Source organism: Hemicordylus capensis, chromosome 2 (genome assembly GCF_027244095.1).
Source record: "Hemicordylus capensis ecotype Gifberg chromosome 2, rHemCap1.1.pri, whole genome shotgun sequence".
NCBI lineage: Eukaryota > Metazoa > Chordata > Lepidosauria > Squamata > Cordylidae > Hemicordylus > Hemicordylus capensis.
In genome coordinates this window covers 92,892,078-92,916,654 of record NC_069658.1, presented here as the reverse complement: position 1 = coordinate 92,916,654, position 24,577 = coordinate 92,892,078, and positions in this window count along the sequence as shown.

Genomic DNA, 24,577 nt, shown 5'->3' with positions numbered 1-24,577 from the left:
GCTTCTTCGCTCAACTCCAGTCCAGCCAAATGCAGCCTCAAGTGCTGCATTCGGAAAGAACAGAGGCTCTGTTTATCCTCAGTTTGGAGCAGCAAAACTAACTACAAACAGAGGGTTCAAGTTGGAGTTTCCTAAGCGCAGTACAGATGGGACCGGAGTTGCATATGTTCAGACTGCGGTAAGGAAACTGTGGATCCCTGCAACTCTAGTCCACCATTAAATGCAAATGCAGCCATAGTGAGAAAATATATTAAAAGGAGGACAAGAAGTCAGTGTAACTGTTCTGATGTCACTTTAACTGACATACTTTGTTATAAACAACCTATAATGAACAAGAACAAAATTTGATTTCTTTGTCTAATCCAAACTTGCTATGACTTTAAGCCTGCTGCAAACATTTTTCAATTTCATTGTTCTTTTGGTTCAAATGAGTGATAGCTAATGTAAGTTTATGACTCATAAAAATGTATTTTATTGAATATTTGACATTTGATTTATGACAATCAACTTGATTCACTCCCTCAGAAGGAAAGAAGATATAGATCTGAGAGCTTCTTAATTTAAACCTTTTGGGGAGACAATGGTTCAACCACAATGCCAGGCTTGCCAGGGCTGTCTTGTAATATGTGAACTTGGGATGATTTACATTATGATCTCTATTTTATATGTGTTTGCAAATCATCTTTATCAAGAATTGGCAAACACACTTTTCCCCACTGAGGGGGTCTTGTTTATTAAATAAAAGGGAAATGCTTGTTTCTGATTGGATCAGAGCAAATATAGGACAATGTTCTGGTTAGTTTCTAGAACCAATAAAGATGTTGATGTTGACTTTTGAATAATAAAGCCCTAACAGTCTGAACCAGGATGCCTTGGGGAACACCTCTGCCATATGTAACTACATGTTTACTCAGGTCAGCAAATGTACCCTGGTCTGCAGAAATGAGGAGCTCTGTCTGTGGAGCTTTCTCCACAAGGAGCTTTCTCTGTGGTGGTTCCCACTGTGGAATATTTTGCCTAAGGAGGCTCACCAAGCCTGCTCCTGCATAGCTTTTGGGAAATTTTCAAAAGGTTTGGGGGTGACAAGCTGATGTCTTCTTCATATTTTGCTCCTTGTTATTATCTGGCAGTTTGATTTTACTGTTTCATATTTGCTGTTGTGCCTTTGTTTTAATTCTGTTCATACTGTGTACAATTTTATAATTTCTCCTGAGGTCCTCTTTTGGACTACAAGGTTGCCTGTGAATCTGAGAATTAAAGGAGAGGAGAGAGAGAGTGTGTATTTTGAAAAGTGAATATTAACAAGTTAAACATGAATATCAATGAACAATTTTTTCAAAATATAAGCATCCTTTCCTCCAGTTTATTAGAGTATGTTTTTGCAGGTTTTATTGCTTATTTTCTGTTTTTTGTCTGCATCTTTTCTATAGAGAATATAACTGGGGGAAATCAGTACATCTCAAAGTGGCAGTGGAGTACCTTGAAAATTATGGCTTGCTTTCTAAATCAGGGAAAATTCACAGGCCTTATGCTTAATGGATGGCATTGCACTGATTAACATTTCAAACAGAGGCATTGGATCAAGGGTAGACTATATTTTTAAACCATCATTTATCATTATCATCTCTGTTTACTAGGTTTCATCATTTTCTCTTTCTAGTTTCTTCTTTCCTGGTTACAGCAATCTCCATCTCTTTTATTATACGAGGTAATAAGTCTTTTCATGTGCTTCTCTCAAACCTACTGTTTTTCAAATCAAAGCTCACAAATAATTCCAAGAGACGATTTAACCTAATAGCATTTAATGAAGAAGTTTTAGCATCTGGTATTTGTTTGCCAGCTTCTCTAAAGAATGCTATAAATCTTGATAACTAAACTTTGCACTAAACATTAAATTAACATGCTTCACAAATTTTATTATTGAACAAATCTTTAGTGTCATTATCCGGTCATGAATCATTCTGTGTCTGTCTTGACTTTTCGCAGTTTACAAATAGCTGTCTTTATTTAATCTAAATAAAAAAGCAATCATTCTACCTAATAATTAGCATGTTTAAGAGCCCCAGTGGGTGGGATGTTTTGGACCATGTGGTGTTTTTTCAGCTTCCACTCTCTCTTGAATCTGATCAAGAATTTGTCCAAAAGCTGTTGTTTGTGTTAAAGCTACAGGAGACCCGCTGAACAACAGAGATAAGGTATTATGAAACTTACCTCTGCATTTCCTTAGAAACTTCAGTAGTCCTTGATGCTGATCATCTTTGCCTCCAATAATAACTGCCTTGTCTTGCACGTTTTGTATTGTGCTGGAATTTCTCTTATCTGTCCAAATAGATTTTAGTTGCTGCACGTTAGCAAGGATTGTTAAACAGGGGGGAACGCACAATTTTGGGTTGGGGGAAAAATAAACCCACCTCTTTTTCTTTGAAATTCTAGAGCCCAAATCAGTTCTTCTCAATGCTCTTCTATCAAAAAGTAAAGATTTCTATACTGATGGTGTCAGAAAGTAATGGGTTATATCCTTGGTGTCATGGCTATTAGGCAAACACTGTGGATGTTCTAAAACCAACTTCTTCAGCTATTAGGATGCCAAAATCAGGTTGGAACCTGATGTATAAGTGTGAAGGTGTGGAGAGAAAAATCTGCATAAAATCTTGCTGACAAATTTAATTGTAAGCTCTCTTGGTTTTGCCTACATAAATGTACAAAGAGTATAGTGCACAGACACTGAAATGAAAATAACATCCTAGGTATATTTTCCCAGTTTATCCAATGGTCAGGGCAGGTATCCGGGACCAGTGCTACTGTGCCATTGCCAAGGGCCCAAACTCCCAGGAAACTGCAGTGTTGATCCCTTAGAACAGGGATTCTCAACTATGGGTCCCCAGATGTTATTGGACTTCAACTCCCATAATTCCCAGCCAAAGGCCACTGGGGCTGGGGATTATGGATGTTGAAGTCCAGTAACATTTGGGGACCCAGCATTGAGAATCCCTACCTTAGAACACCTCTGTGCCCATAGCCTTTTGTGCTAGTAGCAGTGACCTAACAGTAGCAACTCTCTTGGGGCTCAGCTAGGTAGAAGGAATCTATGGATCTAAGACTAGATTGTTGCCTTCAGCCACCTGAGACAAAAGCAATGTACTACTCCACCTCCCTCACCAGCCCTTCTCCATCCCACTGATGTTAACCCACCCTCTCTCTGGCCCCATATTTGCCTAAGCACCACAGACGCCACCACATTCTGTGCCAGCCACAACTTCTGGGCATACTCTGCTCTGCATGTTGCTGTTTGCAGATGAAGGAAGCAGCTTCAGCACGGCACTGGTTTCTCCCGAATGATGCTTGCTTGCTTTCCTAACTCCGATGCTGAAGACAGCAGTAGATTTGTCATGTTTGTTAATGTGGCTAGAGTGATTACTTTTTGGGTTGCACCTATGGGGAGCTGTTGAGGCCCTGCTGAAACCTGGAACCAGCCCTGTTAATGGATTAGAGGTTCAAAGGGAGGTAGAGAAGCTGTCTTAGAAAATTCTGTGATGTTTCTCATTGGGAAGAACCACAAAATTCTCTTTTAAATTTAGCTTTGGAGGTTTTTCAGTTCTAATGTCTACTCAGATTCAATCATCAAAAAACATTGGGTTTAAAATGAGAGTTTGAATGCTTTACATCTTCACTTGTGCTTTAAAAAGCATGGAAATTCCAAGTTAAGGTGCCCATCTTAATTTCCATGCCATATAATCTGTAAAGACTTTGTACAGTCTGGTATATTATGCTGGCTTTAGAAATGAGGCAACATGTACCCACATTTTGCCTTGGCCTTTCATCTGGACATTGGGCTAGGGAGGGATGCATCCAGGCAGACATTCAACACATGCATCTTCTCCAATCACTTGCTAGAGATGCCCCTGATGAATTTCTGCCTGATGCATCTCTACAAGGTGCTTCCCTCAAATGCTATGCACTATAGTAAATGTTCTGACAGAAATTCAGGATATAAAGCAGTATCACATATAATGCCCTCAGGAAGCCTCTCCCCTGCAGTGACTCAGGAGAAGACCCCTGACCAGGAGGCTACAACACACCTTCTGGCATTAGGGGGCTCCTCAGAATGCCCCACGCACTCACACTGGGCATTCTGGGACTTCCAGGGGCTGGGCAGCCCCTGATCCCCACCACTCCAACCGGCTCCACAACAGAGTCAGTAATCATGTGGGCAGGCGATCTGGCCACCCAGGGTGAGCTCCCTGATCGTGTGTGGGGAGAGCTGGTCAAGCCCACTCTCCCAACACAAGCCCTCATGGCACTTCACACTGCTCATATGAAACATCTCAATGGCTACTAATCTGAGGGTTATAGGTCATCTCTGTCCTCAGAGGCAAGATGCCTCTAAATACCAGCTGCAGGCATGCCTTCAGCTCTTGCCTCTGGGCTTCTGTTGAGGTAAAGGTAAAGTGTGCCGTCAAGTTGGTGTCGACTCCTGGTGACCACAGAGCCCTGTTGTTGTCTTTGGTAGAATACAGGAGGGGTTACAGTTTCCATCTCCTGTGCAGTATGAGATGATGCCTTTCAGCATCTTCCTATATTGCTGCTGCCTGATATAGGTTTTCCCCACAGTCTGGGAAGCATACCAGCGGGGATTTGAACTGCCAACCTCTGGCTTGCTAGTCAAGTAATTTCCCCACTGTGCCATTAGGTGGAGTAGCTGCTTATTCCACCACATGTGGAGGAACAGCTGTCTATCCCTCCTGTGTGATACCACATGTGTGGGGGATCCTTACCAATCTCACCAGCCCCATGATATCAATTATTTTCCACTGCCACCAAGTAGACTTTGCTATGGCTGTGTCTACTAAACCCCCCTCAGTCCCAATGCCCATTGGGCTGGGGGAGGGGTGGACTTTGCACCTGGCCCTTTGGGAGTCAGGGCTTGCATGTAGTCTGCCTCCCTGGAGCACATGGTGCTTCCTCTCAATCAGCAGGAAGTGCTGTTGTGAGTGGGCGGTGTGATGGCTACCAGCTCAGACTTGCTCTGAGTAGCAGCTCCCATCCGCCCTCCCTAGTTTAGTGAGAGATTAGCTGGTTGCTTGATGAGCCGAGTAGAAATTTTTGTTCTCCACCTGATTGGTCGTGTGTGGAGATTTTTTCGCCTACTCTTCACTGACTATGTTGTCTTGGGCATTCCAAGTAGGATGGGAGTCTGGGGTTTCAGGTTTCTTGGTCACTTGACAGGTGAGTGTGGGTTTTGGAGGTTAAGATCCAAACTGGCGTTCAGCCGGAGGCACCTTTAAGGTGATTAGTTGTCTCATGGAACAGCCCCCCAGGGTCTTGCGTCTTGGGTGGTGTCTGGGAATGGACCACTTTTGGAGCTCTGTCCAACTTACCCACTCAGAGTCCTGTGGCTTGAGTGTGTGTGACATGGACAGCTACCTCCTTAACACAGGTAACTGTGTGGCTTGCAAGGCCATACTGAGTTATTGGCTGGCATATGCCAAACCCAGCTGCTTCACCCAAATGTAAGAGAACTCTTGCCAACCTAGGAGGCTGGCTTTACCCTTGAGGGGGTGGATTTGCCCGCATTCTGGGTTATGTTATGCTTGTTGCAGATTCTGATAAGTATTATTAATAAAGTGGCTCTAGTTTCATCCATATATGCTTGTCCTGTCTTTATTGGGGATCCAGGTGCAAACAGCCCTTCAACCTTTGCTGTAGTAAAGGTAAAGTTATGCTGTCAAGTTGCTGTCAACTCCTGGCGACCACAGAGCCATGTGTTTTTCTTTGGTAGAAAGAAAATACAGGAGGGTTTACAATTGCCTTCTCCTGAACAGTGGGAGAGAATGCCTTTCAACACCTTCTTATATCACTGCTGCCCGATATAGGTGTTTCTCATATTCTGGGAAGCATAGCAGCAGGTATTCAAACCAGCAACCTCTTGCTCCCTAGGCAAGTTACTTCCCAGAGTGGGTTGTGGTGGGTGGTAGTGCCCAATGGGTGCAAGGAAGCTACCACTCAGATTTTAAAGAAACTGGGCAAAGGGCTGATTTTTTAAAAGAATTTTTGAAGTTGGCATGTCTTTGGGGCAGATTCAGGCAGAAAGGGGGTTTTGGGAGCAGAAGAGTGGGTCAGGCGGTAGTGCCCCAATGGGTGCCTGCTACCATCCAGATTTCAAAGGAATTGGGCAAAAGGGTGATGTTTAAATAATTTGTGAAGTTTGTGTGTCTTTAAGCTTTTCCCCCATAGGAAATAATGTGGGTTTCAGCAGACCCATAACTCCACTTGGGGAGCACCAGGTGGCCCAAAGTGAGTGGTGGTGTAGTGCACATAGGGTGCCAATCAACCCCATACCCACAAGCCCATGGGATTCTGGGTTTTGTTGTTTCTGAGGTGTTCTGAGAGTAGATTTTCTGGTAGCAAATGAGAGTGGATTCATTTTCAATGACAAACAATGGAGGTGGTGATGGCAGTGGGGACTCCCCCTGCCGTAGCAGGTAAGGCCTGTTCGGGAATGGTCTGGGCTTCTTCGCATGTGTGGTGGCCATTTTATTGAGCTCCTGCATGCACAGAGGCCCGAAACAGGACTGCCTGCTCCAGCAGGGGTGGGGGGAGTCCCTGCCTGCTCCAGCAGTGGTGAGGGGAGTCCCATCCCCATGGCCATTCACCACTGCAGCTGACAGTGGCAACATTAAGGTAATATTTAACACCCCCAGCCCCAACTTTATTTAGTTAAGCCCCATGGTCCCCCCCCTTTACTGGTAAAGGGGAATCCTTACTGGATTCCCAATTACCAGTATATTCAGAGCTGGTTCAAGCCAATTCAGGCCTGGTTCAGCTCGAATTTGGGTCAAACTGAACCCGGTTCAGCTTGACCCAAACTTCACTGAGCCAAATGGCTGGACGTCAAGCTGGTTCGCACATCCCTAGTGGAGAGTTGAGGGCTGGGACGCATCATCCCAGTCCCTGGGAATCCCATAATGCATTGTGCAAGTGTGTGGTACATTGCCCCTGTCACTGCTAAGGCACTGCTACAGCACTGGCTAAATGCAGCTGGCCCTGAACACAATAAACAAAATGGGGCTAAGGGAGAGTTCGCTCCCTTAACCTTGTTTAGGAGGTTGGTTGCGCAGGCACGTTTGCCACTGAGGTGCCACTGGCATCTGCACAGCTGCCAGTGGTTCAAATGCACAGCCAAGCCTGAGCTTGGGTTTCTTAGCCCTGTCTTGGCTGTATGTGTAAATAGCCTTAATATTTGTCCCAATCCAGAGGATCAGGCACAGAGCTATTTCAAAGAACATAATATCCCATCAGTCAGCCATTTAGTGGGGAATATAGAGCAGGAGAAGTTCAATGCAGCCTCTTCCTCCTTCTAGATACCTGATCAGTGAAGCCTCAACCTTTTTGTCTTATACTTTTTATTCAATTTTCACAACACAAAAGGACAAACACAAATGCTACAAACACTCACAAACACACACAATAAAGACTTCCATCTCATCATTGGAACAAGTGTTGTTAACAATAACTGGATCTTGCCTATAGATTAAACGTTCTCTCCCCAGTAATTCATATAAAAAACAACTTTAGGGTGTTTTTAAGACATTTGTTATTAGCCCTCAAAGGCCTGACAAAAATCCATTTTGTGATGTATTTTTAAATAGACAAGAAGAGGGTCCCATTCTTTTTTAAATTCTTCAAATTTATTTCTTAGTAGTGATGTTAATTTCCCCATTTCTGCCAATTCTAGTACTTTAAGAATCCAATCCTCTTTAGACGGGCATTGACTGTCTTTCCATTTGCGCGCAAATGTCAGTCTTGCTGCTGCAGTTAAGTACATGAAGAGGGTCCAATATTTCCTCGGTAAAGCATGGTTATCAATACCTAATAGTATTGATTCTGGACTCTTAGGAAAAGTCATTTTGAATACTTTTTAAAGTTTGTTATATATTAAGTCCCAATAACCTCTCGATTTATTGCATGTCCACCATAAATGTATATAAGAACCCTCTTCTTTCTTACATTTCCAACATTTATTTGACATATTATTCTTATAGATTGTGGCCAACTTTTTGGGTGTAAGATGCCATCTGTACATCATTTTCAAAATATTTTCCTTTAAATTAGAGCAAGCAGTGAATTTTATATCTTTTATCCAAAGTTTTTCCCATTTTTCCAAATCAATGTTATAACCAAAGTCCTGGGCCCATTTAATCATTGAGGTTTTTACTACCTCCTCATTCTTGTATCTTCCAATAGTAATAGGCCATACATCCTGGATATGAGTTTTTCTTCCTTATCGCACAACTGTAGTTCAAAATCTGACTTTAGTTGGTTAAAACCCCTTTTATAGTCTTGCTTAAATAAAGCATTGATTTGATGGTATTGGAACCAAGAAATATTCCAATCCTGCATATGTTCTAACTTTTTACGTTCATATTTTACACCTTGAAGGACGAGCAATTGTCGATACGTGGGCCAAGACTGTTGCATATTTTTCTGTTTTCTAGATATAACTTCTAATGGGGATACCCAAAGTGGGATTTTTGCTTCTAACAAGCCTCAACCTTTTTGAAATGGTCTCTGCCCTGCACATAGAAGAACTATTTGTGCATATGCATCCAATCCAGCTGGGGATACGTGCCCCAAGGCCTGTTTTCAATTATATGGTGCCCCTAGCTGAATTGTGGCAATTGCTGATGAGAACAGTCAGATCAAAGATTGAGAATGGAAAATTTAAAATATACTCTCTAAAAGTAGCTCTTTGACACATGGAATGCCAGGAAACATCTCAGTCTTTGCATTTACTATATAAATAGTCATTCAGTCTTCACAGTTTCAATCATAGTTTCCCCCCTCTTCCTTAGCATTAGAGGGAAATAAAAATGTGATTTCCTTAAAATGTGTACAGTGCAATATTGTATTCTTCTTAATTTTATTCTATAATTAGGGAGGTAATAAATCTACTTCTGCTGCTGACAAAAAAGGCTTGCTTCAAATGAAACTGAAGAGTCAGTAGAATGGAAATTAAACCCTCCTTGAAATAGTAAGAACAGTATGTGAAAATATGTACAAGACAGGAACCAAATTAAACTGAATACTAAGTTCAAAAACAGATACAGGGGGATGTCAGTATTCGCCGGGCTTCCGTTCCATGGTTGTACTGTGGATACAGAAAACATGAATATTGAGGCACTGAGTCAATGGAGAATTTGGTGTTAAGTTCCCGGTTGCTGAGAAAATGAGGAAGAAATGATTTCCAACCAAATTTGGGGGAGAAGCACGGAAGGAAGCTCCTTAAATGGTTTGCGGCTCCCCCCACATCATGCTGTGCCCCTGGAATGCCTGAAAATCAGCTCAAAATAGCAATTTGGGGGTTGGTTGGTTGGTTGGTTTGTTTAAAAAACCCAGAGCCATTTTGTGGCTCTGAGAAACAAAATGGTGGCCAGAAATTACCCCCACAGTCATTTCTGGTCACCTCCAACCAATGTATAGGTAAAGTTGACAAGCTTTGGTTTTTTATTGTGGCGGGGTGGGTTGCGTATGCTGAGGTTGGGTGGATTTTTCTGACCGTGGATATGTGAATCCACAGATATTGAATTCACATTATCAATGTTTCCCTGAATTATGAAATAATATATGAAAATAACTTTGGACACAATCTGGACCAAGCTGCGCACACCCCTACAATATACCAGGCTGTTGCCTGGAATTGGAGGCTAGGTTTAGGAATGTGAGTGAAACGGATTCTGCATTTTGTTTTGAGCTTGAAACAAAATGTAGATGGCTGGAACATTTTGAGTTTGTTCCATCAAAACAGCCGGCTTTGACAGAACAAACTCTAACCTTTTCGAATGTTCCAGGAATAGGGGGAAATTGGCCAATTGAAACAACCCATTATTACCCATATATAGCTTCTAGGGGCACCAAAGTGGGTTGTGTGGTAGGGCATGATGGGTGCTACCTATCACTCAAGCCACAAAAGAACTGGACATGTAGATCATATTTAATATTTTTTTAACCTTTCCCCCAAACCTCCATAGGATCCTGTGGGGGTTTTGAGGAAAAGTTTTTTTTTTTAAGTAAAAAATGCCTGCTTGCCTATTTCTTTTGTTGGTTGAGTGCTCCGTAGCACTCATCATGCCCTACCGCACAACCCACTTTGATATCCCTAAGAGCTATACATGGGGAACAGTGGGGTGTTTTGAATTCCCTATGGCTGGAACAATTTTGCATTGTAATTTGCAATTCATTTTTCAACCCTGCCTTGAAAAACACTGCAGGTTAGAAGCACACAGCAAGAGGGAATCTGTCCCTCCCAACACAGAGCAACAAAATACAGTCCAAAATTTCAAATACAGCCCAAAAATGGCCAAAAAAGGATCACCGACCCATAATCCACTTGCAGCCACAGTGCCTGCACCACAGTAACATCATTGGCAGACTTTGATCTCTTCTCACACACAGCTATGACTCCTTACTTCCTAGGATTGCAACAGTTGCCACAGTAGCACCCTCAGGAGCAAGCATAGCCATAAGCTCTAGGTGTGTGCATGGAACCGGCTGGTCCAGTTTGGTTTGAGTCTGGACTGGACCCGGATCGGGCCAGTTTGGTCCAGCACCCCCTCGAACCCTCCCCCCGGTTCAGTCCAGGGGGGATTCACGAACGGAGATATAGATAGATAGATAGATAGATAGATAGATAGATAGATAGATAGATAGATAGATATATTCAACCTACCCCCTGAGTTGTTGGAGGCGGGGGGGGGTGTCCAGTTGGTTGGCTCTTCAGCCTGTTTGGGCCTTCCCCCTCTGGCGCGTCGGCTATTTTGGAGGCCGCCGCACCTGTGCAATTGGCCTCTTCATGGCCTGAGTCATGCGAAGGCCAATTGCACAGGTGTGGCGGCCTCCAAAATAGCCGCCACGCCAGAGGGGGAAGGTTCAGCCAAACGGCCGGTATAGGCATGAAGCGAGGCTGGCAGGGGGAGGGGGAACCTCCGCGGGGACACACACACACACCCCTCCAACAACTCCCCTGAAGGGGGTAAGTTAAAAAAAAAATTATTATTTTTTAAAAGGGGGAAAAGTTGGCGAACCACCCAAACAGTCAGTGGGTGTTTGCTCCAGGGTCGGACCAAACAGGGGATGGTTCAGTTTGACTCCAAACAGTCGAACCGAACACGTTCAACGTAGAACCTGTTTGCATATCCCAAATAAGCTCAACTACAGCAACTTCAGCCACATTTGACTGAGTACAACACCTTGCAATGCAGATTGCAGAGCAGATCAGTGAGTGAAGCATGTTAGTCTCAAGGCCAGACATGGAGCTCATCTCAACAATCACCAAGAAATATGAGAGAGAGAGAGAGAGAGAGAGAGAGAGAGAGAGAGAGAGAGAGAGAGAGATCTGCTACTATCAATTTCTTACTGCAACACTATATCAAAAACAATGAACCAAGCCAGAAATCAAGGAAGGCAGGCACCCAAGTTGTTCCTTTGTCAATCTGAGATCCAGCAAAACCAGATAGTTATAGCAGCAATAGCACAGCATATTATACTTAGTGCTGAGAAAACCACAAAATCAAACCTTTTTTCCTGCCTGCCTGCGATAGAGAAACAGGAAGAGTACAGAAAGAAGTCATGGATTGGTGCAGACAAAACTGAGCTAGATGGGCCAATGGTCTGACAAGAAAGAAGCTTCTAGACTCTTACATGAGAAAAACTCTTCTTCTCTTCTTTTCCAGCACACATCTTGCGACACTGCTGCCTGCCTGTGTCTGGATAACACCATGGGCTCAGATTGGTGCTGGGCCCTAGCTGACAGCTTAACACGTAGGTCAGGGCAACAGTCCATTTCATCATAAGCCATGGTGGTGGCATGTGTGAGTATCTGTGTGTGTCAGCAAAACGGGAAGACCATGACACATCTGGGTTTGGGGTTACCCAGGGTGGGGAAAACTACCAGTGGTGTTGCAGTGGGTGTAGGTGACCATGAGTCACTCACCCTCCATGGCCAGCTCTGAATAGCCCAGCAGTGGGAGACTGGCCTTCAGGAAGACCAGCCACTCTACCAAGTCAGCGTGCAAACTAGAGTGATCGGGTCTCCCAATGTCCCTGGCCATGGAAAATACCCTCTCGTTCTGGATGCTGGTTGTTGGGCACAAGAGGAACCATCCGGCAACTGACACCAAGTCTGGCCAGACTTGGCAATCCATTGCCCCAAACTGGATCAGCTCCATCTCCTGGCCTGCCACTGGCTCCTGCAGACACTGCAGAGCACACGGCTCAGCACTACTACAGAGCATGGTGGGCTCCTACCATACCCCTGGCAAGGCACCAAGGAAGCCCTCTGGGAACCACCAGGTGGTTCTACCAGCTCCCTTGGCTCTGCTAGGGACACCATGCAGGGTGTAGCAAGGTTGGAGTGGGCCTGGGGACGATATTTCAAAATGGGCCCCTCGCTGCACAGGCAGGCAGGCTGCCCCTGTCCAGTCGCCCCCTGCCCCCCTGTGGAATAGAGATTGAGCAGGCTCTTGCCACACTCATGCCCAGCGGTGGTGCAGTTCCCATGGCTCAGCTGCACCCCCTGCCCCCATCACCTGGAAGAGAGATCTGGCAGGTTGGTGGGGCCCTACCGCAGGTCTTGCCACACTTGGCCAGCCAGCACATTCTCTCCTCCTCGCACTCTGCTCTGCGCAGGGCCATCCCTAGGGGTGTGTGAGCCTGGGGGTGAATCAGCATGTGCAGAGTCTCTTTCACATTTCATATCATCACAGAATCTTACTGATTGATGACATACAGTGTAAATAGTATGAGTGAGGTTTTTGGACATGTCGGCATAAACTGGCACTCTCCATCACCTGGAATGGCTGGTGGTCCAAAGCGATCATCTCGGCAATGGTCCGGGTGATAAGCTAAGGCCCTGGGTAACCGGACTGCTTGCCCACCAACTGCCACCACTGCACAGGCAACCTCCGCTGCTTGGGAGTAGCAACTTTGCCACTTGTCGAGGGAACACCAGACCTATTGCTGCCAGCAGGAGCAGTGACTTGTGGGCCATACCATTACAGGTGCTTCAGCATCCCTTTTGTCCCAAGATGCTTAGGGTCATTGACCTTTGCCCTGCAGTGGATGCAGATAGCATGGGTTGGGTCACCATGTTGGAGCTTAAATTGATCCCACACCATGCTGCCATGATCAGAGCTGGCCTGGGTCCATTTTGGTGCTGGAGGTACTGGGGCTGCTGGTTCCTTCTGAGGGCCACCGCCGCCACCTCCCTTAGTCTGGGGCTAAGAAGGTCCAGGAACGGGAACCAGAATGACTTCCTCCTGCTCCTTCTCAGGCCCAGACTGTGGGGGGTCACACTGCCAATGGGCATTGGAGAGGATGGTGAGAGTAATCTGGCTGGACTAGTAGCAGCTGACACAATCACCTTCTCCTCTGCTGCCACAGGAAGTTCTTCTTCCCTGACAGTGGTGGACCTTCCCACTAATTCTAGCTCTGTAGGATAAACCCGCCTCCCTAAAGGAGAGCCTGCATGCAATAGGGAATCAGGGGTGTAGCTATAATTGAGTGGGTGGGTTCAAAGAACACGGGCTCCTGAGGGCCCCCAGCTCCACCCCTCCCTATCTTCTTCATTATCTCCCTCACTCGGGGCCACTAGAGAGAGGGGTGAACACGGGCCCCTTCTCCCATAGCCATACCCTTTAGGGAATAATTCTTTCCCCCGCCAGTGATTTAAAAACACACACCAGGTTTTGCTTTGTTTTTGTTTTGTTTTTTGTGCAAGAGAGTTGGCCAGAAATAAAAGGTAACATGTAAAGTCTGAAAGGAACAGAAATAGAGAGAATTCTCTCTCCCTAAAATGGGAGGGAAAACAAAAAGATTAAGAACAGTACAAGAGAGTACTTTTCATAAGAAAATTAGTATGTACTAAATAGAGGAGCCAAAGAAGAGAATCAACATATGCGACTTGGTCATGCCTGTTGTCCTAGCATCACAGACCATTGGTATCCTGCACTGTGAGTGGGAGGGGAGCAAAACAATGTATTTGGCTTCTTTTTCTTTCTCCTATCCTATGGCCTTCATGGCTGTTATCAAATGGGAGGTCCCCCACCGTATACTCTGGTTGCCTCCACCAAATAGTCCTCTATTGTTACAATCTTCTTGGAATTACTGCAAGAAATAATAGAACAGGAATGCAAGTTTTTGTCTAGTGCAAATGGCCCTCAAATGTGGATTAAAAGTATAGTTGATATGTGTGTAGTTTGCATATCTTATATTACTTCATAGTATTTTTGGCTGACATTTTGGAAGTGTTGTGTATTTATAATGAATTACTTGAACTCTTCACACTTAAAGTTTTCAATTCATCCATCCATCCATCCATCCATCCATCCATTCATTCTAATTATCTCTAATAATGGAGTTTCTTGATATATTAATTTCAACATAATTGAGACCTTGCTATTGCTGAGGTTCTATCATATAGTTTTTGTATGTCTAGGTTATTCATTTGATATATTCTGATTAGGGCTGCTCCAAACATTCACCCATTTGGGGGATTAAAGGAATGCTTTTGGTAACCCCAAAATGTTTGTCTTAACCAAGTTCCTTTGAGAACGTTTACCGTTTTTACATCTGTTTTCAGTCACCCCAGCTGCTTTGCTTTGACACCATTTCCCTCTTTCTTATGCACAGCCTATTTACTGAGGTTGTGCATGGAAAATGATAATCTGATCCAATCCACTCAGTTCACCAGTGCATGGGCAGCTGCATCACATTGATCCAAAAGTGTGGGGAGCATCAGATCAATTCACTGAATGGTGGGGGGCTTACCTGTTAGCAATGTGATGTGTTTTTTCCTGTCTTACTGAAGAAAAGCTGCTGCTGAAGAAAAAGCTTGTGGGTAGCAGCAGCTTTCAAAAACACTGCTTTTATGCATGGAATCTCAACCCACCCCCACCCACCGCACACACACTCCCAGCATAGCACGCTGGTGAACATCATGATGTTGTGTTATTTCCCCAGTGCATTTGTGGGGGGAAATGGCTGCCCCTCGGTAGGGGCTTTTCTTCACTGAAAGGCAGGAAAAAAACCTACCAGATAAGGCCTCTGATCCAATCTATCGTATTCCTTTCATCAAATTGGATTGGCTCAAATTTAATCAGTCCTTGCTATTATTGAATCAAGGCCAATGCAAAATTGGCTGACAGCCCTAGCATCAAATCAGATCCAAAGATTGAGCCAATTTGAAACGCAGGCGTAATATTTACTTCACTGTTTAATATCAGCCATTCAGGGATTATGTGGTGAACTCAATGACAAATGGTGCTAAACAGGGAATCATGTTTGTTTGATGGTGACATCACTGAACAAAACCAACTGGAAATAAGACATGCTTCTCTGGGCCTGGTCATATGAGTGATCCTCCCAGCCAATGACTGATTGCTTTCAGTCACTGACTGATTGCCCTCCTTCTACATGGGCAAATACTCTTAATTGTTTCATTGCAGCATCCAAATAATAATGAAAAATGGATAGTTTTTGCCTCTGCTGAAAGTCCCCCCCACCCCCCACCAAAAGCAGCCTCTGCTTGGGCATGGATCTAGTTTTGCTAATATACAATAATTAGATTTTCAATTAATTAGATTGGCAACACAGCCTTTTGGCAGATGATGCTAAAGCAGTAGAACCTATTATTTCAGAAGATCCTGGAAGTATGGACTGGCTGCTGTTTCCATTTTTTCTGGTAGTAATATGTGCCATGAAGTTGGGAAATCCCAGACTTAATCTTGTAAGTAATATATTGATTTACTGTGTTCCACAGACTCAGTACAACAGCCTTGTCGTCCACCACCACATGGGAGGTGATTGGCTAACCCAGTGACAGACCTCAGCTTTTCTGGGCTGCAATCCACATGATACAACAGAACATCCTTTATTCTCTTGCAGCCTTCTGTCTCATTAACTTTCATGAGTTGTCAGAGCTCTACAGCACTAATTAAAGGAGTAGCTGGTAGCAGTAGTGGACTGTTATCTATGCATCCCAGGATATTACATATACTTAGTGGCATTAGGTAAACAGAAAAGACAGCTGGGAATTGGGAATTATGGTTTGCATCCTTGGCCCTTCTGAAGACTTTCAGTGCCAAAAATTACAGCCAAGCACAGCAACATGTCACTTTCAGACAGAAAGATGAGGATGATCATGCTTGCCAATGTTTTAAAATTTAGAAAATATGGGTATGTAGGCTCTGTTTCAAAGTAAATGTTCTTTTCAATCCCTGACCATTCTGCCCTCAAACCTGAACCTTTGCCATTGATCTACCTATCTCTAGTTAAGACAACAAACTAAACTTAGTTTTTTAAAAAAAAAATGTTTAGCCACATCTTTTTCTGTTTAACCCTCATCCAGAGTCATGATCTTTTACACACAAGTAGGGATTCCATTCATTTCTGGGGTGACTTTTCTCTCAATTTACTTACAATGGAAATGGAATGGAAACCACCCCACCATAGGAAGCCCTCATTCATTTTGGAGTAGTTTTCTACTCTGTGTCATATTGATATTAATAATATAAGTATCATAACTGGTGAGAGACCATACTTGTGGGTTATTGTATGCCACAGTCCAGGTATGAGTTTGACAAAAAAAGCATATCTGGGACTGCAGTGGTTTGCTTGTTTATGATTTTTTACACAGCTGGAGGCTTTACAGACAGGACTGTTACCCCAAGTCTCCTCCAGAAGAGAGTGTGTGCATTCACATTCCAGCCAAACTTACCCCAAAGTCCATTCGAGATCCTTGGAAGCACTCCACACACAAATCGGGCTTTGTCTTCCAAATTCTAACTTATCTTGATGTATATCCAGGTTTTAAGAGAGTTTTTCTGAAAACGCCAGAACAAATTGGGAGAGGCACTGATGTAAGGTCATTTACATGATAAGTGGGAAACACTCTTTTAGGAATGCAGATATAGGCTTTAGAAATCTCCACCCCCGCATTGGCTAGAAGGAAAACACAGAGGCATGTGATGTGAACTTGCACCAAAAGAAAACCCAAGAGCAAAGGGGTGGGGCTGCTTCCCTCAATGCCCCTAGTGTAATTCGAAGTGGCTTCACTCAACATGTGTGAATAACTCCCAGGGGGTGAAAATCTATCCCAAAATCCAGATTAGGGTTAAAGAAGCATATATTTGCTTATATAATAGGTTACTTTTATACATTGCCTACTACATTTCTGTTGTATTCTGTGGCTTACACACTAAATAATGAGCTGCCTGTCTAAGCAACAAGCGAGCTCACAGACTCATAGACTTAGGAACACACATTCAATATAGGTCAACTTCCTGACAGGGACACTGGTAAGGGAGATAGTATTCTTATATGCCACAGCCACCCCACATCCCCACCCAAATCCTCACACCTGCTCCACCATGGAGTAATCCATTGGGAGTTGCTGGGACCAAACTGGGCCACTGGCTTCTCCCAACAAGGTCTCCATAATGCACCCCAGATCAGCACCTTCATCCACGATCAAATCATGGATGATCTCAGGCTTGTTTTGGACCAACCTGGCATTACAAAGCAATAAGGCGAGATTCTGTGGGTTGAAGGGACTGCCCTACAAGGCCAAAGAGGTAGTAGACCAGATTGAGGGGGAAACCACAATTAAGTTACTAAATTCCCTCCCCCTATGATGACCTGCTGATCTGTCAGCACCAAATATTGGTCGATTCCCCATCACCACTGGAATGGCTGCCCCAGAGATGCCCCCTGCCTCCCCTGTGTAAGACACATACTTACACCAGGCTCAACTAATCGCAGGGCAGCAACAAAACAGGACTGTCCCTACACGAGTCTAAAAAAATGCATAGACCCCACCCCTTAGACCCACCCCCAAAGGTCGCCACCAAAGGCTGGCCCCCTTTGGCGGCCAGCTTTGTGGAGATGCTCATGAAGATCCAACAAAAAGGTCCCACCCAGGAGACTCTCCTACATGGCCAGAAAGCAAGAGACCCAGGAACCCTGTTTGTACATGGGAGTACATTGAAAGACTGTCAGCATCTGTAGCTAAAATTTGGAGGAAAGCTGCGAAAGGAGAGAGAGAGAGAGAGAGAGAGAGAGAGAGAGAGAGAGAGAGAGAGAGAGAGAGGCTCTTCTCACAATTAGTGAGAAGAGCCATGAGGGGGTTAGTGGGGAGAGTGGGCTTAGCCCGCTCTCCCCACTGACTAGCAGGGCGGCAGCCCTGGGCAGCCAGATTGGCCACCCACACAACTGCCAACTCTGTTACAGACCCTGCGGGGGCTGGCGAGAATTGGGGGCTGTGTAGCCCCTGAAAGCTCCAGCATGCCCAGCATGAGCGCGCAGGGCATGCTGGAGAGACCCCCGAGCCCTTTTCAGCCTTCCGGTCGGGGGCCTACTCATGAGTAGTGGCAGTGTGGAGCTGCAGTGCTCACGAGCAAAAAAAAGGGGGGTTGTGGAGCGCTTGCTTGCTCTGCAAACCCAGTTAAAGTGGAGGGTTACTCTGGCAGGTTAACCACCTGGAGGCCACTGGGCTCGCCTGTGAGCCCGGTGGTTGAGACTGTCAAGCAAAATCGGACTAGGCTCTCCTAGCCCAATTTTGCCTGATCGTTGGAATAGCCTCAGAATCTCTTCACAAAAATAAAACTTGGACACTTGTGGAACTACCTGCTGGAAGAAAGTCAGTAGGATGTGAATGGGTCTTCAAAACCAAATTCAATGCAGATGGAGACATCAAGCACAACAAAGCCAGATTTGTAGCCAATGGATACTTTCAAAAGTATGGTGAAGACTATGATGAGACATTGCAAAGTTGTGAAGCATACTTCAGTCAGTTAGTATAGCAGCAGCAAGAAACATGCAAGTTGATCACTTAGATGTAAAAAATGCATTTCTGCATGGAGAATTAGAGGATGCCATCAACATGGAGCAGCCACCAGGATTTGAAGAGCCTGGAAAAGAGTCTTTTATGCAAATTCCAGAAAAGCCTGTATGGCTTGAGGCAGGCTGCTAGAACATGGAATGAGAAATTGAACCAGATGTTACTCAAGGAGGGGTTCACACAAGGAAAGGCTGACCACCTAGCTATACTCGAGATTCAAAAATGACAGATGGACTTACATTTTTATTTAAGTTGATGACTTGTTTATTTCCTATGAAAAGAAAAAAGTAAGTTAAGAGACTGTGAAGCACCTGAAGTGGAAGTGAGATAACTAGGGTGGAAGGTACCTCTTCAACCATAACGAGGAGATAAATGTCTGGAACTGACAGAAACAGGGTACTAGAAGAGGGCACCCTCCCAACTGTTATCCCTATCTTGCAAGCTAATGATGCAAGCAACAATCAGTGGAGATGTGCCTCCACTCCAAACTTAGCATGTCGGCCAGCCTCATGAGGTGGCTGGCTAGACCAGTCCTCCACCCCAGACTTATTGCAACAGTCCACCTCAGAGGACTGATCTACCGGGTAGACCAGATCTCCAAGGTGGGTCAATATGCTAAGTCTGGAGTGGAGGCCTGGTCTAACCGCCAACCCCAAGCAGTAGACCAGCTCTCCCCAGAAAAACAGCCCTCCCAAATGGTGCTTGAGGCTCTCAAAATATTTTCTTTGTTTCATCGAATCAGCAGGCTTGGACACAGTTTTGATGAAGCGTTTTGAGCACAGTGCATTTTGTTTCAAGCTTTAAATAAAATGCAAAATCTGTTTCATGCTCATCCCTAACAAACAAGCACAGGTCAATTCACAGGGGAATTCTTCTAGTAATACAGTAAGGCTCAGATGCTCCAAAAGGCAGTGTAGGACCAGGACAATGTGGGGCATCTTTGTCAAAGTTTCAGTTTTCAGCACTATTTAACTTGCTCTATCTATGACAATTTCCTTCAGCTCACTTTCAAATTAGGCACATTTGTAGATCTTGTCTAGTAAATTACACATGCCCAGTTTCAAGTTATTAGCTCAACAGATGTCTTATTTATAAGCAATCCAATTTTTGAAGCATATAATGGCAGATACTTTTTTTTTTGCTACTTCCCTTAACTAAAGAGGCATTCCTTTGCCCCTTTAGCTTTTAACAATCTATTGGTTTTCTTTAATAAATATGTTTCTTTGCAAAATACAGGACAGCTGAAGAATTTTGTGTGGCCATTTAGTGCAAAGTGGAGGCAAGATGCATTCCCAACTTTTAGTCTCAAGATACATTCGTAACTTTTAGTCCCAAGATACATTCCCCACTTTTAGTTTCAACAAAGTATTGTGTTTATTTATTTACGGTCTTTGACCAAATAGTACAAAACATTTACAATTACAAACAAGAAGACAAAGCATACTTTCAGTAAATTCAGAACATTAAATAAAAACCAATTGCTCACTTAAAATGGAGTACATGTACATATTGTAGCTTCCCAGAAGCCTTAGAAACTCTATTCCTTTGAAGGCCATAATCTTGAGGCCACATAACAAAACTTGGCCACTTCGGCAGCAGTTGATGTGTCCTTATCATCTAATAAGTGCATTACCGCAAGGTCATCAGCTTTTCCATTCTGATCTTTTAATAATGGACCAATTAATTGATGCCTTATGTCCTGATATATAAGACATTTCAATAAAATGTGGGCCATAGTTTCGACCGCCTGATCGCAAGGGCATTTCCTTTCTTCATAAGGTAATTTTGTGTATTTCCCATACAGTACAGCCAATGGGAAAACGTTAAACCTAGCCCTAGAAAAGACCCATCTAAATTTGCTTGTGATTGTGAATAAGTACGCTGCCGGAATGAAATCCGCCTTAGCATAGATTGATTTATAGAAAAGCGGTAAACTGGCCTTCTCAGTTTGTAAATCTATGTCAGTCAATCTCTGTCTGACCAATCTACGGGCCATGCTTTCGCCGGCCTCCTGCAGTAGGGCAGGAGATAGTCCGCTTTGGCAAAGTTTATCTGTTATCTTCCTGCTCCAGGATACTTCCGGCTCAACCGATAAGAACTTAGGAATTAGTCCTGTTGGGTGAAGATGGAGTTTAATCCAGTAAAATATTCTTATTAGCCATGCCCTAGATTCCAATTTAAGTAGGCCCGCCTCCCTGCGGACCGCCACATTGGGCACGCAATTAGGTACGCCAAATAGCATTCTCAAAAGGCCAATTTGAACTTTTTCAAGTTCGTTAGTTAGAATATGACCCCAGTTGTGTCCCATATAGGAGTTGGGGGACTACTTTGGCCGTATAAAGTTTAATGGCAGCTGGAATGTAATTTCTCCCCTGAGACAAAAAAAATCTCAGTATAGCTGTAGTACTGTGTTTGGCCTTGTCTACAACTGATCTTATGTGGGCAGTTTTATGGCCATTGAACTGAAAAACTACCCCTAAATATTTAAATTGCTTCACCTGGTCTATTCTGCGGCCATCAATTGACCAGCTGAAGCTTCGATTTTTTGTAAAACAGAGAATCTTGGTTTTGGTGTAATTTATTACTAGCTGCACTTCTTTACAGTAATCAGTCAGCACTCCCAGAGCCTTCTTTAAACCTATTCTGGTTTGGGACAGGATGACCACATCATCAGCGTACATAAGAATTGGTAGATATTTATCAGCCAGTTTGGGGGCCTATATATCCATACCTTGTAGCCGCTGGATTAAGCCATTCACATAGAAATTAAATAAAAAAGGGGGGCTAATATACAGCCCTGTCTGACTCCCTTTCTTGTGGGTATCTTCTTTGAGAGATAACCCATGTGATCAAGGCGTACACAGAGAGTTGAATTTTCGTGTAGTCTGTGGATTAATAACAATAACCTCCTATCAATTGATGTTTGAAACAGTTTTGCCCAAAGAATGCCTCTTGAAATGAGTCAAATGCCATCTGAAAATCAATGAAAGCAGCATAAAGTGGGGTTTTCCTTATATTCACATATTTTTTGATTAAATATTGCAACACAATGCAGTGATCCATCACCGACCTACCTGATCTAAACCCTGCTTGTTCTTGTTCTAAAATGCCCTCTTGGTCCATCCATTCACAAAGTTTAACACAGAGATGTTTAGCATAAAGTTTACTGATTACGCTAAGCAGACTTATCGGTCTATAGTTCATAGGGTTGTCCTGTACTCCTTTTTTGTGGATCGGGACAATAACCGCAAGCCCCCAATCTTTAGGAATGTGGGCCGTCCAGTCTATGTATGTAAACAACGCTGCCAAGATTGAGGCCCACCAGTCTATGTTAGCTAACACTTTTAGTTTCAACAAAGTATTTTATGACTTCCTTAATAAATATATTAATTAATTTATTTATTATTTATTTATTACACTTTTATACCTCCCCAACTCATGTCTCTTGGTGGTTCACAATGATAAATCAGTTAAACACACATATAAAAACACATTAAAACAATTAAAAACTAACAATTTAAAAGCCAATCACAGAATTAAGGGCCTATTTAAAAGCCTGAGTAAAAAGATGGGTTTTTAAGTATTTTTTAAAAATTGTCAGAGATGGGGAGGATCGTATCTCAATAGGGAGCACATTCCATAGTCCTGGGGCAGCAACCGAGATGGCCCGTCTCCGTGTGGCCTCCAGACGAACTGGCGGCAACTGGAGATGGACCTCCATGGACGACCGCAATGGACGATGGGGCTCATAATGAAGAAGACATTCTCTCAAATACCCAGGGCTTAAGCCATTTAGGGCTTTATAAGTTATAACTAGCACTTTGTATTTTGCCCAGAAACCTATAGGCAGCTAGTGTAACTCCATCAGCAGAGGTGTAACGTGGTCTCTCCGAGATGACCCAGAGACCAACCTGGCTGCCGCATTCTGAACCAATTGAAGTTTCCGGACTATATACAAAGGCAGCCCCACGTAAGCACATTACAGAAGTCAAGTCTGGAGGTTACCAACAAATGTACTAATGTTTTGAGGTCATTCATCTCAAGAAACGAGCACAGTTGGCATATCAACTGAAGCTGATAGAAAGCACCCCTGGCCACTGCCTCAACCTGAGAAACCAGGGAGAGGTGTGAATCCAGATGTACTCCCAGACTGAGAACCTGTTACTTTTGGGGAAGTGTGACCCCATTTAGAACAGGTAGATCAAAATTGTCTCTGGAGTTCTGAACCCGCACAATAAGTACCTCTGTCTTATCTGGATTCAGCTTCAGTTTATTCTCCCTGATCCAGCCCATTACTGCTTCCAAGCAGGCATTTAGGGAGGATATGCCAGCTCCTGAAGAAGTTGACATGGAGAGATAGATCTGGGTGTCATCAGCATACTGGTAACACCCAGCTCCAAATCCCCTGATGTTCTCTCCCAGCGGTTTCATGTAGATGCTAAAAAGCATTGGAGAAAGTACAGAGCCTTGAGGGACACCATACTTAAGCTCAGATCTCGAAGAGCAACAATCTCCAATCAACACCATCTGGAATCTGTCCAAGAGGTAGGAGCGGAACCACTGTAAAACAGTGCCTCCCACCCCCAACCCCCTCAGATGTTCCAGAAGGATACTATGGTCGACAGTATCGAAAGCTGCCAAGAGATCCAAAAGAACCAACAGAGTCACACTTCCTCTGTCAATTGCCAATTGGAGATCATCCATCAGGCCAACCAAGGCAGTCTCCACCCCATAGCCCACCTGAAAACCAGTTTGAAATGGGTCTAGATAATCAGTTTCCTCCAAGACCTCCTATTGCTGAGAGGCCACCACCCTCTCAATTACCTTTTCCAGCCATGCGAGGTTGGAAACAGGCCTATAATTGCTCAGCTCTGAGGGATCTAATGCAGGCTCCTTTGCAAAATGCAGGACAGCTGAAGAATTATTTTATGACTACTGATAATAATATTTTTTAATTTTATTCTAAAGGATTTTTACTTTATTCTTCATCAAAATGTTCCAAGATATATTTTTAATTATGCAAGTATAAACAAAAACATCTAAATTATAATTAAAACCTATGTTTCATATACATAAAATGAATAAGAAACTTCAAACTGAATTCATTTTGGAGATCTCAAAGCTATATTTTATGAAGCTGGAAACAGTCATTTTTACATTTTGCTTGATGTGTTCTATCTAGCTGTAGCTACTAAACTATAATTAGGTGGTGACTAGAACTTAGCGAAATGTGCATGATAATGATTGTAATCTCTTGGTCTTTGCTCACAAAAGAATCTTATGTTGTTCTTGGATTAGTTTTCCAGCAAGCATAGAAATGATGGGTTCTCCAAAGCATATATTTCTAGATTTCTTGTTGAAGACCCATAGGTAACATGTAGCAGTTTTCATTTTGTAACTATTTGTGAAGGCCCAAAGAGAAATAATTGCATTGAGAGTGTGTGTGTGGCAGGTGTTGGTGGGGAGTATGATAAACTAAAGAAAAAGATAAATTGGCCGTATAATATTGCCAATGGTTTCTTAAATCTGGGATGGTAAACTCCAGCCATATCGCTATAATGTTTATAGACATTTGTGTATAGGTTTCTGGATAAGGGGAGGTTTCTGGATAAGGGGTGGTCATCAAAATTTTATTCCACTACCTAGCCAGTTGTATAGCTGAGATAGCTGCACTTTTCAGAAGCA